Source organism: Cnephaeus nilssonii (genome assembly GCF_951640355.1).
Source record: "Cnephaeus nilssonii genome assembly, chromosome: 4".
NCBI lineage: Eukaryota > Metazoa > Chordata > Mammalia > Chiroptera > Vespertilionidae > Cnephaeus > Cnephaeus nilssonii.
In genome coordinates this window covers 71,592,934-71,607,500 of record NC_137075.1, presented here as the reverse complement: position 1 = coordinate 71,607,500, position 14,567 = coordinate 71,592,934, and the positions used below count along the sequence as shown (strand labels likewise).

The following is a 14,567-nucleotide window of genomic DNA, read 5'->3' as shown; positions in this document are numbered from 1 at the left end:
AAAGACACCCAGGTGCCTCTCCGGATATCGGGAGAGAAAGCTTACGTAAAGACAGCTTTGATGGTGTTGGGTAGTAAAATTCTGCAAAATACTTTGGTTTAATTTGTGACTTATTTTGTAAAGAATTGTTTACATACTGTGTTTGTACTTAAGTCATTGTTTCCTCCCAATGAATGGGAAAAGTGACCTTCCCAGACCTCAGTGATGTGAGCACTCTTGCTCAGGAGTGACAAGTTTCTGATACGCAGAAGAAATGAGTGATATTTCTTGCTTCTCATATGCATGGTTCTGCCTATTAATGACTTGTTGGATAGCTGTTAAGGTACTAGAACCGATAAATGTGTATAGGGACTTTTGGTGATAAAACTGGCTATTATTTTAAAATAATCTGAGAGAAAATGGTTAATAGATTTCAAAAATACCTTTCCTTTAAAAAGTAACATCCATGAAGTAAAAAAAAAATAAGGAATTATCTTCTTAAAGCATTCTTTTGAAAATTTTACCAGTGAGGAGAAAATGTATGACTTGGGTAACTAACTAATTTTTCACTAACATTTCTTTCTTTACTTCATATTTTCTATACCCTTCTTCGATCTGAGATCAACATTGATTTACAGTTTGTAGGCTTGTTATTTTAGAGCTTATCCTCCTCATGACTTTAATTTGTTTTTGAAATAACTATAAAGTAACAAGAGAAACCACACAGGAAAAGTGCATGCAGGTCTGTGTCTGAGGCACATTTCACACAGAAGATGCCTTGAAGGACAGCATTCCATCTCCACTACTGATCTTAGTGGTTGGTATTTTTCTTAGCACCCAGAGGAGTCAACTGCTCTGCTCTGATTCCCTCTTCTGTGGGCTTAGTACTGTGCTGAAATATTCCTGGTGGGACAGGGAGAGGTTTGGAGAAAGAAAGAAGGCAATGGAACCAACGGTACATAGTTTTGCTGCTGAAGATTACTTGATATTTTTACTTCAGAATAAAACCACACCTGTTAAGAAAACTGAGACTTAATGAAAAAAATCTTGACCTGATAAACTACCCCATGGAATTTTTTATTAGTGTCTTGCTGTATTGTTCTCTCTCACCACCATCATCTACCATGTGGACACTGAGTTTTAAAAGAATGAATATCAGGTTTCACATTCTGAACCAAGTTAGAGAGGTGTGCTTTGGAAATTTCAAAATAAAGACTTAAAACTGATGCCAAATCAACCAGGGACATGGAATGTATTTGGTTACATTTAGTTATATTAGATCATCTTGCACACACCCCAAATATCACTTACAGCCTGTTTCCTTATTCTGTCATATTTCCTAGCAACCATTTGCTCCAAAACCATGTGCAAAAAGCCACCCTCCATGATAAAAAGCCCAACTTTAAAAAAATTATATTTTTGCTCCTTTTACAGGACCAATTATGTATGCCATGCAGGAATGACTTGTGGAGTTTCCTTTCTCTTGGCTCATTAAGTCTAGAAATGAAAGTTTGTACATTCTTACCTTTCTTGTTAACTTTCCATCTTCCCAATGCCCCTCATGAGACTTTTGTCTCACATCCTGTGTTCCTTTCTCAAACCAGATTTGCCCCGCCTTCTGTGGCTCTCAGAAGGCCTTTCTATCAAGCTAGCTTAGCTTATGTAACAGATGTGTGTGAGCTGGTGAATTATACAATTATGAATCAACCCAGTGTTTCCACCAATAGCTCATTTGACCTATCGCCAGTCATCCTCCTTGTGTGCTGGCTCCATGTAAGGGATTGAGACAACAAGGGATGGAGACAAGCTGCAAAGCGAAGGCACCAGAACCACAGGGAACCAGATCCCACTCTATATTGCAACCAAATGGGCAGAAGGTCACCCTGATCATTTGAGAAGAGGCTCATCCAAGTTACCTTCTCCTACTAATGGCTCTCTTTTCAGGGTGTCCTTAGCTGAAAATTTCCTCCTGTACATTAGCCAGATGTATTTTTCTGTCTGATATGCCCAGGAGCTATGTTCTGTGTTTGCTTCAAATTCCTCAGAAAGCTTTTTTAAAAAAAAAGTATCAGAAAATAATTTAGTTTTATTTTCAACCAAGGTAATTAAGGCACTTAGAGTATGGAAAGTGCTGACGCCAAGTGTATCTGCTTTAATATAGGCTTGTGCTGTTGCTGTGCTTCATAATTCTGCAGATTATTGGCTTTGCCTCTTTTTTAAAATAATGAAGCTGTGATTGGTGCCCAGTTACCTTTCTTTATACAACACTATAGGCCCAGTGCATGAATTCATGCACAGGTGGGGTCTGGCCGGCCCAGCTCCAATAGGAGCAGATCAGGGCCGGGCCTGTCGGGAGGAGGAGACGATGGGAGGTTGGCCTACCAGCCAGGCCCGATCGGGGTCCAATCAGGGCTGGGCTGCCCAGGGGGAAGGGCCATGGGCAATTGGCAGGTGGGCCTCTGTCCCCGATTGGGGTGGGGGGGCCGATTGGAGGTAGGGTCGGCCATGGGGAGGGGCTGTGGGTGGTGGGCCAGCTGCCCTGCCCCCTGATCAGGGTGGGAGAGGCTGATCAGGGGCAGGGCTGGCTGGGGGGAGGGGCCATGAGACGTGGGTCACTCTGAGGCCCACTGCAGCCAGCGAATCAGCCGCTGATTCGCTGGCTGCAGTGGGCCTCAGAGTGACCAGTTGTTCCGATGTTCTGGTCACTGGCTTTTTATATATATAGATGCTAATGCTTTTTAAAAGTTAATTTCTTGTAATACTAGTTCCTCATGATCCTTAGAAGAATTATATTGAATACTAGAGGCCCAGTGCCAAAATTCGTGCATGGGGGGGGGGGGTGTCTTTCAGCCCAGCCTGTACCTTCTCCAATATGGGACCCCCTGGGGGATGTCCGACTGCCAGTTTAGGCCCGATCCCACAGGGATCCCTCACACAATCCTGGACTGCTGGCTCCCAACCACTTGCCAGCCTGCCTGTCTGATTGCGCCTAACCGCTTCTGCCTGCCAGCCTGATCACCCCCTAACCACTCCCCTGCCAGCCTGATTGATGCCTAACTGCTCCCCTGCTGACCCGATTGCCCCCAACTGCCCTCCCTTGCAGGCCTGGTGCCCCCTAATTGCCCTCCCCTGCAGGCCCAGTCACCCCTAACTGCCCTCCCTCCCCTGCAGGCCTGGTCACCCCCAACTGCCCTCCCCTGCAGGCCTGGTCCCCCCCCCAATTGCCCTCCCCTATAGGCCTTGTCCCCTCTCCCCAACTGCCCTCCTCTGCAGGCCTGGTCACCCCCAACTGCCCTCCCCTGTTGGCCCGGTCACCCCCAACTGCCCTCCCTTGCAGGCCTGGTCACCCCCAACTGCCCTCCCCTGTTGGCCCGGTCACCCCTAACTGCCCTCCCCTGCAGGCCTGGTCCCCCCCAACTGCCCTCCCCTGCAGGCCTGGTCGCCCCCAACAGCCCTCCCTTGAAGGCCTGATCCCCCGCAACTGCCCTCCCCTGCAGGCCTGGTTGCCCCTAACTGCCCTCCCCTGCAGCCTGTTTGCCCCCAACTTCCCTCCCCTGCTGTCCTGGTTGCCCCTAACTGCCCTTCTTTGCTGGCCTGATCAACTGCCCTCCCCTGCCGGCCATCTTGTGGCGGCCATCTTGTGACCACATGGGTGCTGCCATCTTGTGACCACATGGGTGCTGCCATCTTGTGACCACATGGGGGCGGCCTTCTTATGCAAGGTTGTGATGGTCAATTTGCATATTACCTCTTTATTATATAGGATAGACTCTTTGGTCATATAAGTTTGGAAAACACATTTTGAAATAAATTACACAGGTGTTTTTTTTTAATGTCTTAAATACTAACATTCTTTGGATGGTGGCGGTTGGTGTATGGGGGTGCTGGGGCGACTAGGTAGGAGTTCTCAATGTCCTTCACCTTTTTTCTGCAAAGAGCCTTCCAGGGTGATCAGTATGCCCTGGATCATACTTTGGGAAACACTGTCTTGCACTATGCTCCTGGGTACCACAAATATGAGAATGAATATGCTTCAGTAAATGAGAATTACTACATCTTAATGATATTAGACTAGAGCATTTATGAATATCCCTGATGTTAACTTTTTTTACATTGTATATCCTTTTTCCAAGAATTCAGATTTCAAGATCCTTATCACTGTTTTCCTCTTACACGTTCCGGTGTGCGGAGATGTTCCCTTTAAAGCACAGAGCAGGTAAACAGCTTTATTTCCCAGAGATGGGTTCTGTGCTCTGCCTGGAATGAAGCCACTCCCAAGCCCTCAGGAGCTCTGTAAGCAGAAGTGGGCATCATTTCCCCCCATCATTTAGCCGCCATGCCTAGAAATTCTGATTCAGTAGGTCTGGGGTGGGGCCTGGACATATGTATTTTATAAAATACCTACAGGTGCTTTTTCATGTGAGCTCCTACTTGTCTAGATATTTGACAAATTTTTAAGTTAAATTAATTGGGTATTCAACCCTAAGAAAGGTGCTGTTTATACTTTTTTATGTAGCAAATAAATTTCTATCAAAATACAATACAAGAATATTTAAAAATAGTCGTATTTCTTTAGACACCATTTTTTAGGGGGGTACAATTTTCTCTGTCTTCAGAATGCTTTTTCCCTCTCAATGTTTCTCTGCCCCTTTTCAGATCAGTCTCCTCTGTTCATTTCTTTGACTGACTGACTGACTGTGTGTGTGTGTGTGTGTGTGTGTGTGTGTGTGTGTGTTTTTATGTGTGCACGCCTGCTTTTGTCTCACCGTGTGACTTTGCCTCCTACAGCCGCATGCATGTGGTGTCTCCATCAGCTCAGCTGGGCTCCTCTCAGCTTCCTGCAGTTTACACAGGTGTCTGGCTCTTGGGGCCAGCGTGGTCTGTTTCCTCCCTTCCTCGCAGGCCTCTCTGGCATGCATCGCCTCCTCCAGCCCATGCATTCTGTCTGTCTTCCCTCTATCCCACAAGGACAGGAATGCCAAAGGCTGGGCCAGACAGATGGTTTGGAATCCTGATAATGGGTGTGCCCATGGGGAGCAACCTCCCCAGAAGAATCCATGGCACTTCCAGTAGGGAAAGGCAGAAGGGTTTGCATTATTCTAAAAAGGCTTCTTGTCATTCAACCTTAGCTCACCTTCTCCATCCCTCCCCTTGCACCCTTTATGTTTTTCTCATTTCCAAACAAATTCTTCCTTCTTCATTTTGTTGTATTTGGGCTTTTGCTCCCCTTTTATTCTTTTTTCTCCTTTTCTTCCTGTCCTCTCCCCCACTATCACCTCCTTCACGTCTGTTCCTCTCTTCTTTTGAATTCAAGTGTTTTTCTTCTATGACAGGGGTGGGGAACATTTAGCCAGCAGGCCGTATAAGGCCCGCAAAATCATTTAGACTGGCCCTGCCAAGGCATTCAGGGTGAGTTAATTAAATGTTTGACCTAATACAGCAGGCTAACTTCTAAGTTGATAATTTTGTATGGCTCATGAATGATGTTGTAAATATCCAATGGCTCTTGGCTATAAAAAGGTTCCCCACCCCTGCTCTGTGACAAAGAAGTTAAAATCATTCAACTGGAAAGGCATCCCTGGGACGGACCTGAGGATATGAAATTGACACTGAGATGATTTTCTCTGTTATTCTCCAATGAGAGTCTAGATGCAGCCAGGTTTGTGAGTTCTCTCCCATCTCAAGTGTATCATTTGTGTACAAACAATATAAATCTCAGGAATTTACTCCAGACAAGACACAAACATGAATGTGTGCTCTGGAGCACTGAGGTTCACAGTAGGAAACTGAACACCCAGGGAAGAGAAAAAAAAAACAACTTTAAAAATATTTATAGACAAAGATGTTATTGGAACTCTAAAAAGACATTTATTTGGGGGGGGGTTGCTGTGTGGATGAGATGCTCCAACTCATGGGGGGAGTGATTTGGGGCAATCAAGCTGTTTTTGCTGTGCGTCTAACATGCTGTCATGCAAATTTAATAAAACTGCCTCCCATGAAGTCTGCGTGTCCAAATTCGGACTATTTCTCAAAGCTCAGCTTAAATAGCCCCCTTTCCTCAAAGTCTTTCCTGACCTCCACCCCCACCACTCAACTCCCAGGGGGCCTTAATTTGCCTCTCATGCAGTAATCACCACTGTCACCTCTTTTCCATCCTAATAAATGTGGGCCACTTAGTTCTTCAACCAGAGCACCCATAAGATTTTTAGGGACAGAATCCATGTTAAACTCATCTTTTCTTCCCCTAAAACATCTAATGTGGTATGCCATATGGAACAGGCACTCTAGAGTTTTCTGTTGAATCAACTTGGATGAATTGAATAGACAAAGCCTGAGTGACATTGGAATCTTTCTGAAGTTCTTGGTGTAGAAGCAATTGAGAATTCCAGATCAGAGAAATATAAAGTGAGCAGGTAAAATGTCATTGCATCAATGCTAAGAGATTCATAGAAGCCCAAAATTGTTTAGGGAAGATCCCTGGATGGAAATGCTAAATCCCTAAGGAGAGACATAAGGAGAATGGCTCTACAACTCAGCTCATCTAAGGAATATGTTAACATGCCTCCACCCCAGGTGAAGTTTTTGTTTCAACAGATTACTCCCCCTGCTAGGATTTTGTCACATATGACTTGAGTGCCCATTAACCTGGGCTAAATAACTGCACTTTAGATATTTTTCAGGTAAAGCCTTCACCTTTGGGGAGCATTTAGTTGTCAAATTTGCAGTTTTGTGGTATTTCAACTCTTAGTGAAAGAATATCTTCAAGGTTACAAAATATTGCTACTTGCCAAGTCTAAAATTTAATGTTCCACTCTCCTCACTTGACTTTTATTTGCTTAGGATTTCAGATGAAGCCTTCTTTTGTGAGGCTCATGTCCAGAGGGCAGCTCAAGGAGGACTTCCTAATTCTGTTAGGATGCTGGCAAGTGTTCTCTTGGGACAACAGGCCCTCAAACACTTTGCTTCATGGAATTCTTGTGTGCATCACTAAAGGCATTTTCTTAGCAATTGCAGGTAATATTTTTATTTGAACCCTTACCTCTTTTCTTTTCTTTTTTTAATATATTTTTACTAGAGGCCCGGTGCACGAAAATTTGTGCACTAGAGGGGGGGGGTCCCTCAGCTGGGCACCCTCGCGCAGTCCAGGACCCCTCAGGGGATGTCCACCTGCTGGCTTAGGCCTGATCCCCTGGGTAGCAGGCCTAAGCTGGCAGTCAGACATCCCTCTGGCAGCCCAGGAGCCCTTGGGAGATGTCCAACTGATGGGGAGCGGGCCTAAGCTGCAGTCGGACATCCTAGCACTGCCTCAGAGGCAGGAGAGGCCCCCACCACTGCCGCTGCACTCGCAGCACCTGACTTGTGGCTGAGTGGAGCTCCCCCTGTGGGAGTGCACTGACTACCAGGGGGTAGCTCTTGTGTTGAGTGCATGTCATAGCGACCAGTTGTTCCTGGTTGTTCTGCTGTTAGGGTCAATTTGCATATTACCCTTTCATTATATAGGATTGATTTCAGAGAGGAAGAGAGAGGGAGAAAGAGCCAGAAACATCAATGATGAGAAAGAATCATTGATTGGCTGCCTCCTTCATGCCCCACACTGGGGATCGAGCCTGCAACCTGGACATGTGCCCTTGACCAGAATTGAGCCTGGGACCCTTCAGTCTGCAGGCTGATGCTCTATTCACTGAGCCAAACCAGCCAGGGCTAACCTCTTTTCTTTTTTTAAATTCTGCCTGAAACAGTATGGAGAGTGGCTCCCAGTCATCTGCTTGTGCTCCGAGTGTTTCACCTGCATAACCTTGCAGTTTCAAGGAATCATTTTGAGACTAAAATTTCCACCTAACATTTTTAATGTGTGAACTCCTAGAAAGAACCTTTAATGCCAAATGTTTCAAAAAGTTTTTCCACAAGTACTTATCAGAGAGCAGTTTTACCCTGGTAGAGAGTTCTTGAAGAGCAATGTATGAGGACAAACCATGGGAAGTTGAGAAGTTAGAGTAGGTCACACACTCGGAAGCCCAGCCAGTTGGACTGGGGTCAGAGTTTGGCTGGTCTACAGCTGGAAACTGATTCTCAGCACTCACCCCAGATCTACTGAATCAGAATATCTGGGGCTGGGGCCCAGCAATTACATTTTAATAAGCTCTCCTGGAGACTCCAGTGCATGCTCCAAATGGACAACCACTGCTGTGGAAGATTGGTACACAGGTTTTGAAGGGTCTGTGTAACAAGCTGTGCAGGGACCAAAAGGCCAAGAAGCAATGCAGACCATTGTAATGAACTTTGAAGCCTGTCCCATAGCTCTGGTCTTTCCCTGAGATTGACCACTTTGTGGGAGTTGAAAAAGTTAGAAGTTTACATTTCAAGCACATAATAAGTGGAAGACACCTATGTACACTGACAGAATGAGAGTAAAACACCATATGAAGATAGTGATGAAGATGACCTTGAAGGTGAAGACCACTGGGAAGGGTACTGAGAATCCCTTCTTTGAGAATCACACTTGGACCACACTTTGAGAATCACTGTTTTATACAAAGGGCTATTTGTATCAAGTTTTATTCATCAATTGTTTAGGTAGAATCATTTAGACAATTACTCCCAATGTCATTTCTAACGGTTTTATATATTTACTAGAGGCAAGGTGCACAAAATTCGTGCACGGGGGGGGGGGGGGTTCCCCTCAGCCCACCCTGTACCCTCTCCAATCCAGGACCCCGAGGGCAGGTTTAGACCCGATCCCAGGGATCGGGCCTAAACTGGCCGTCGGACATCCCTCTCACAATCCTGGACCGCTGGCTCCTAATTACTCGCCTGCCTACCTACCTGGTCACCCCTAACTGCCCCCCCCCCGCCAGCCTGATTGCCCCTCACTGCCTTTGCATGCTGGCCTGATTGCCCTTAACTGCCCCCGCTGCCAGCTAGGTTGCCCCCAAATGCCCCCTCCCTGCTGGCCTGGTCACCCCCAACTACTCCCCTCTGCTAGCCTGGTCGTCCCTAACTACCCCCCCCCCCCACCAGCCTGGTCGCCTCTTACTGCTCTCCTTGCCGGCCTGGTTGCCCCCAACTGCCCCCCTTGCCGGCCTGGTCGCCCCCAACTGCCCCCCCTGCCGGCCTGGTCGCCCCACACAGCCTGCTTGTTCAGTTGTTTGGTCATCCCTCACTAACCCCCCTGCTGGCCTGGTCATAGGCAGCCATCTTGTGAGGGTGTGAGGATTAATTTGCATATCACCTCTTTTTTTATATAGGATTAGTCTTCTTTCTTTTTAATTATAAACTACTGTATATGTATATATGACCTCCAAAGTGTCTGATTTTAGGTCTAAACACTATGTGTTTGATGGGTGCAGAAATGCAGACATAGTTACTTAATAATTATGGTTGAATTGGTATTTTTAAAGTGTATCTCTTTGTAAAAAAGAAGGAGAAGGAACATTAGGTCATTTTCTGGTCTTACTACAGGCAGATTTAACCCAGAAAGATTACTACAGGCAGATTTAACCCAGAAAGATTGACAGAAGGTTTTTAAACAAAAAGTTATTTTTGTTTAAAAAATAATTTAAAAATATAATTTTTATAATATATTCATTCAGATTTTTAAAATACTTATTCATTGAATAATATAGTTCTTAGCTAATTTTTTTTTAAGTTTAGCAGTCACTGCTTCTGTTCTTAGTACCAGAAAACCTGGGCTTAAATCCCAAGTGCACACCGAATTGGCTGTGTGAACTTGGACAGTATTTTATACTCTATGTTTGGTCTCCTTATCTATAAAATATGGAAAATAATACTTACCTCTAATTCTTGTGATGTTGGAACGAGATAATCCTTTAGGTGCTTAGCACAGTCTCTGCACATGATAGTTGGTCAATATCTGTTGGACAAATAATTGTTGAAAGAACTCTAAATATTGTTCATTTTATGAATTACTCTTCTTAACACGATTAATGTTGACTAAATTACAAAAATCACTTTTGGAAAGTTGATTCTGTGTCTTTTTTTATTTAACCATCTACATTTGCTTCAGTTACTTTTTACATACTTTTCTAAGTGTTTCACATCTGGGCCTTGGAATGTGTATATGATGTGTTTTTCAGGTAGAAACATCAATTATCAGGGCGATGTGTGCACCACCCTATGCTCCCTGCACTTGTATCCTATTCTGAGTCCCCAAATTAAGTAAACATATTGTGATATTATTACAGCTTCCTCTGAGTTATTGCTTTCTTATATTAATCATAATCTTCTGGGAATTGCAACCCAGGCTTTTCACAAAGCACCCATTTTGGAGATGTTTTAGGTACTAAGCTTGCCTTAAAATTTTTCCAGTCTGTGTCTTCACTTTAAAAATGAAAATTAGCTAACAGACTGTCATGAGACTGTTACCTCTTCTACAACTGTTCTCACTCTCTCCACACCTGACATTAGGCACATGTGCCTGAGAATGACCCTTGGTTTCTTCTATGACTCATTGTTAATCATTATAAGAAATAGCTCCATCAGTTCATAAATTTGAAGTAAACTCAATTTCCCACACAGTCTGTCAAGTGATCATCAGCAAGCTGTTTGGGTTGATTCATAAGCTCTTAAACTCCCATTATTTGGAGGAGATGTGGGGTATATTGACAAACAAATTTGCACGTTCTAGGTTTATTCAAACAAGGCCTTCTCTATCCTCCAGAATACTGTATATAAGTTGACCTTCTGACAGACATCTAGTTCATAACTAAATATTTAAAATCTGAGCCCATTAGGTAAGTGCAGTTTATCTGCATCACATGTTGAAATGAGAGAATACATTTGCAAGATTCTTGCTCAGTATAAAGTGAGTATTGCCTCCTAAAAATCTATTGTGAACCAAGATCACTTAGCTAGGGATTGCTATAAACATACACAAAGCCACCAAACATAGGCATGACAGTAAACCACGGGGAGTTGGATAATTTAAAAAATACATAGCATCCTTGCCCTAGCTGGTTGGCCAGTGGTAGAGTGTAGGCCTGTGGACTTAAGGGTCTCAGGTTTGATTTTGGTCAAGGGCACATGCTGGGGTTACAGGCTTGATCCCCAGTGGGAGGTGTGCAGGAGGCAGCTGATCAATGATTCTCTCTCATCATTGAGGTTTCTATCTCTCTCTCCCTCTCAACTTCCTCTCTGAAATCAATAAAAATATATATTTTAAAAAATATATAGCATCCTTGCTCTGTGAGGCAGAAATTATTTATTCAGGCATTTCCTGACTATTCCTGCATATTTATTTTTCCAGAAGCTTTTTAGGATTATATTGCAATTTTCTTTAAATTGTGCTTTTGTTGTAGCTGCGCATCTCAACATTTGTCCAGTGTTCTCTCATGGGACGCAGGAAGTTTTTCACGTAGATTGTTTTAGCCTTGATGAATGGAACTTTTACATGATGGTGTGTTTTTTTTTTTTTTTTGGGGGGGGGGGCAGTTCTCTTGTTATATTTTAAATTTATTTATTTTATCCCTGAAATAAAACACATATCAGATTGACCACATTAAGGTGTGACTTAAGTTAATCTGGAAAAAGCTCGGTTTTCTTTTCCCATGAAAAAACTTTAAACCACTGTCAGACATGCCTATGGAAATAAAAGTATAGAAGTTCAAGTGATAAGAAGTTCTACAATCCACAGGCTTGCTTCCAGAGACGTTCACTTTTATTCTTTCTAGAATTAATTTTGTTGAGGTAGAATTTACACATAATAAAATTTGCTCATTTTAAGTGTGTAATATACATTGATTTTATATATTCTAGTGTGTGCAATAGTATCTGATGGCCTTAACTTGCATTTTCTTAATGATGAATGCTGTTGAACATCTTTTCATGTGCCTATTTGTCGTCCATATATCCTCATTGGTGAAGTGTCTATTGGAAATTTTTATTAGGTGCATTAGTTCGATTTGTGTTAACGAATGCCTATAGTCATACAACTGCCAATGCAAGAAGGGTAGAGAAAGTTTCCCTCACCCCAAAAAGTGCCCTTGTGCCCCTTTGCAAACTACTCTGTCCTCCATCCCCCTTGCCTGGCAACCACCATCTTCTTTCTGTAACTTTTCTTTTTTTTCTGTTCTAAAATTTCATACACAAGGAATTATTATAGTGTGTAGTCTTTTGTGTCTGGCTTCTTTTGTTTGCATAATGATTTTGAGAATCACCGGGCTGCTGTGTGTATTAGTAATTCACTTGTTTTTATTGCTGATTAGCATTCCAATATATAGATAAGCCACCACTTGTTTATCCACTCACCAGTTGATGGAGAATTTCATTGTTTCCAGTGTTTGACTATTACGAGTTAACCTGCTATGAGCATTCTTGTATAATATAAATCTTTGTGTGGACATATGTCTTAACTTCTTTTAGATAGACACCCAGGCATTGAATTTCTGGGTCATATGGTAAGTAAATGCCTACCTTTAAAATAAACCGCCAACATTTTTCCAAAGTGTTTATATAGTTGACACTGAAAGCAGAAATATATGAGAACTTTAGTTGTTCCACACCTTTGCTAACAATTGTTGTAATATACATTGATTTTATATAATCTAGTGTGTGTAGTATTATCTGATGGTCTTAATTTGCATTTTCTTAATGATGAATGCTGTTGAACATCTTTTCATGTGCCTATTTGTTATCCATATATCCTCTTTGGTGAAGTGTCTATTGAAACATTTTATTAGGCTTATTTTTATTAGGTTACCTTTGTATTATTGAATCATAGGAGTTATTTGTATATTCTCGATGTTAAGTCTACAATTGGTCATGTATTTTACCAGTATTTTTTCTTCACCTGTGGTTTGTCTTTTTATTTTCTTAATATCTTTCAAGGAACACAAATCTTTAATTTTGATGACTATCAGTTTTTCTCTTTTATGGATTGTGCATTTGTGTGGGTGGGTGTGTCATATCAAAGAAATCTCTGCCTGAGGGGACAGCAAGTACAAAAGCCCTGAGGTAGACCAGTTCCTGAGCCTCTGAGGAAGGGCAAGGTCAGTGTGCCTAGAGCAGACTGAGTGTGGGGAAGAGTGGTGGGAAATGAGAACAAGAGAAAAGAAATCTCTGCATGATTAGGATCACAAAGGTTTTCTTCTGAAAATCGTATAGTTTCAGCTCTTACCTTTAGGTGTACAGTTCGTTTAAGTGTATTTCTGTGCATCGTGGTAAAGGTCAAAGTTGTTTTACATATAATTGTCTATTTATTTCAGCACTATTTGTGAATAACCTAAAATCTTTGTTGAAAATCAGTTGACTTTCTACATGAGCATCTATGTATCTGGGCTATTTTCTGTTTCATTTATATATATGTTTATCCTTATGCCAATACCACAATGTCTTAATTACTGTAGTTCTAATCTCCCAGTGTTCTAGTTGCATCTTTTCTATATTTCCTGTTTTTCTTCACATCACGGTCAAGCTTTCCTCTGCCTTCTTGAACAATGCAGTATATTTAACCCCTACAGCCTAATTATGGAATTTCTGTCATTTTGGGGTCTTTCCTATTGATTGATTTTTCTCTTGGTTATGAGTCATATTCTACTCATTCTTTGCATGATGGTAATTTTTGATTGGATGCTAAACATAATGAGCTTTTCATGATTGGTGGCTGTATTTTATGATATTTCTTTAAATAGTGTTCAATTTTGTTTATGCGGAGTTAAGTTACTTGGACTTAGTTGGATCATTATGAGCCATTCATTTGTTAGGTTGGGTCCAGAAAAGCCATTAGCATAGGGCTAATTGAGCCCCATTATGCTTTCTCCGGATTTCACCTGATGCCCATCTATTACAAGGTCTTTCCTCTCTCCCTGGGATAACTGCAGTTATTCTCACTTCTGTATGAACCCCCGAAACTGTTCTGCCTACTTTCTTCCAGTCATTCTTTCCTTCAGCTTACACCTGGCCAATAAGTACTCGGCCTGTTTTTTTAACTATTTCCCTAAAGTTAAATACTTATTATATCACTTGCCTTTGATATATACAATAGAATATTATCTATTGGATAAAAAAACAGTTTAGGTTAAGCCATAGTTTGGTCCTGCTCTGTAGAGATAACTATTTTAATTACTTTAGTGGTTACCTCCATTCTGCTAAATAATATACTTATATTTTTGCTTCTTTACTTATCAATATTAGACACAATCTGTTGATTCTTTCCTATGAGAGATATGGATTTGGTCATTTTATACTAATGTCATCTTCCCCTTCTCTCTCCTGACAATAGGATAATATCATGATTTTTTAATTCCATTACTTCAGTCTATGTTTCTTGTTCCATCTATTGCAGTGCCTCTTGACTCCCATTTTTTTAGGAAGAGGATATTATCACCCTTATCCTTCCCGCCATATCCCTTCACATTCCACCTTCAGACTTCTCTCGACTATATTTTGAAATTGTCAAGGCTGATAATAACACTCTGCTCAGTAAGCATAATTGCCTTCTATGCTTTATTGAAACCCCCAAATTTCAGATTATGTTATTTGTATATAAGTTTTGTTCACCACAGAGCTAGTATTATGGGACGATTATATTTTTTTTCTTGGTGGTTTTCCAGTGTTATGACCCCATACTTTGA

The 14,567-nt window shown here is 42.1% G+C and overlaps 1 pseudogene across 1 annotated transcript in view; it reads right to left on the bottom strand.

Moving 5' to 3' along the window:
• The window catches only part of LOC307098288 (KRR1 small subunit processome component homolog), a 66,564-nt pseudogene extending 53,414 nt beyond the window's left edge, over positions 1-13,150 (bottom strand). Inside the window, exons 1-2 of the transcript in view lie at positions 13,112-13,150; positions 1,896-2,028 (exon numbers count right to left, since the gene is read on the bottom strand). The product of the transcript in view is annotated as a KRR1 small subunit processome component homolog (transcript). The remainder of the gene's footprint in view (positions 1-1,895; positions 2,029-13,111) is intronic.
• Between the last annotated feature and the right edge of the window lie 1,417 nt (positions 13,151-14,567).